The sequence below is a fragment of the Sprattus sprattus genome (genome assembly GCF_963457725.1).
Source record: "Sprattus sprattus genome assembly, chromosome: 20".
Classification (NCBI taxonomy): domain Eukaryota; kingdom Metazoa; phylum Chordata; class Actinopteri; order Clupeiformes; family Clupeidae; genus Sprattus; species Sprattus sprattus.
The window spans coordinates 21,650,170-21,652,669 of NC_137918.1; positions in this window are offsets into that span (position 1 = coordinate 21,650,170).

Genomic DNA, 2,500 nt, shown 5'->3' on the forward strand with positions numbered 1-2,500 from the left:
CGCCCAGTGTGGTGTCCAGCAGTGGGCTTTAGTGGGCCAAGAGCTGCCCCCTTGCTCTCATGCCCTTTCCAAATGCCAGCGAGAGGATGCCCCCCTGGGGCGAGGCAGTCTCTGACCCTCAGCTGCCCTGCTGGCATGGCATGCTGTGGGAGTGTGTGTGTCTGTGTGTGTGTGTTTGTAGGTTTGCCAACAGTGGGCGCGTGACTGTAATGGGCATGCGCAGCACGCCAGTTGAGTGTGTGTGCACTGGGAATATGTATGCGTCAGAACAGAGTGTGTGCACTTGGTGTGTATTTATGTGTGTGTGTGCATTAATGTGTGTGTGTGTGAGCTATTTTCAGGAGTCTGTTCTCTGTGTTGGCCCGTTTGACTCATTTATACACAGTGTGAGTGAGTCAGCAATATTTCAACGATGTGAAATCATGACTAGATTTCTTATTATGTGAATATTTGCATGTACATGTGTGTGTGTGAGAACATTATATAAGTGAACCTGATATTCACCAAACAGTTTTTACCCTAAGACAATATGCCTGATATATAATTTGAATTGACGTTGCAGATGTTTGTGCAAATACAGAATTGTATATTTTTTGCAGTAACTTAAGCTATTACCTGTTATCATATTTATTTACGTAATAAGTATCAATTTATCTGAGGTACTGAGTAAGATTAACTGGAGTTTTTAAGTAAGTTTCCTTTAACCAATATTAATTAGGTATAGCAGTCAACTTTGAAAAAGCATTGATTACTACAACACTTAATATTACCTAATTAGTCATTATTTTGCTAAATAATTTAGAATGAATGAATTATTGCATAATTATAACTTTTAAAAACATTTATGACTAAAACGTTGAATAAGGGAACCCTAAAGTGGGAGTACCAGTTGAGTTTTCATGACCTCATCCAATGGACATACAGTACTATCCTTCTGAACTCACCAAGCTGAATACCTTATAACAACAAGAATACACCACTACTGAACTAACCACGCTGAATACCTTATAGCAACAAGAATACACCACTACTGAACTAACCACGCTGAATAGATCATAGCAACAAGAATACACCACTACTGAACTAACCACGCTGAATACCTTATAACAACAAGAATACACCACTACTGAACTAACCACGCTGAATACCTTATACCAACAAGAATACACCACTACTGAACTAACCACGCTGAATAGATCATAGCAACAAGAATACACCACTACTGAACTAACCAAGCTGAATACCTTATAGCAACAAGAATACACCACTACTGAACTAACCACACTGAATAGATCATAGCAACAAGAATACACCACTACTGAACTAACCAATCTGAATACCTTATAGCAACAAGAATACACCACTACTGAACTAACCAAGCTGAATACCTTATAACAACAAGAATACACCACTACTGAACTAACCACGCTGAATACCTTATAGCAACAAGAATACACCACTACTGAACTAACCAAGCTGAATACCTTATAGCAACAAGAATACACCACTACTGAACTAACCAAGCTGAATACCTTATAGCAACAAGAATACACCACTACTGAACTAACCAATCTGAATACCTTATAGCAACAAGAATACACCACTACTGAACTAACCACGCTGAATACCTTATAGCAACAAGAATACACCACTACTGAACTAACCAATCTGAATACCTTATAGCAACAAGAATACACCACTACTCTGCATGTCATGTGTGGTCATCTCCATATGGTTATACCCACAGCAAACAGGCTATTAACGCATGGCAAACAAGTCACTGACCCTCAGTGGATTATTCACTGAGGGACCACAGGTGGAGACTGGACTCTGTCAGCAGGCTGGGGTATAATTATAAAACTTATGAAAGTCTCTCCTAATTATCTTCTTTTCTAAAGAAAAAAAAGAAAAAGTCACTCAAGCTTTTTCAGTGGCATTTTATCATCAAAGCTGGGCTAGATTAGCAGGAGAGAGCGGAAAATAGGAGAGACAGGCTGAAGCTCTGGGTATTAATGACGTCGATCACCGAGTCACGTTTGATATGAAGAAGACAGGCACCTCTCCGAGAATTATGCAGTGGCATAAGTCGACAGCTCACTGCTGATACGAGACATCTCTATGTATGTATGCACACACACACACACACACACACACACACACACACACACACACACACACACACACACTCTCACACACACACACACACACACACACTCTCACACACACACACACACACACACACACACTCTATCTCTATGTATGTATGCGTGTGCATGGACACTTGTGTGTTTGGCAGTTGGATGGAATGAATCAACGGCAACCACTCTTTTTTTTCCCATTTATTTTGGGCTTTTATGCCTTTATTTGGACAGGACAGTGAACAGTTGTGGACAGGAAGCGAGGCGGAGAAGACGCGGGGAGAGAATCGGGAGAACGACAGCAGGCCGGAATCGAACCTGTGTCCCCGCGGGCAATGCAGCCTGTAAATGGGGGGCTTATC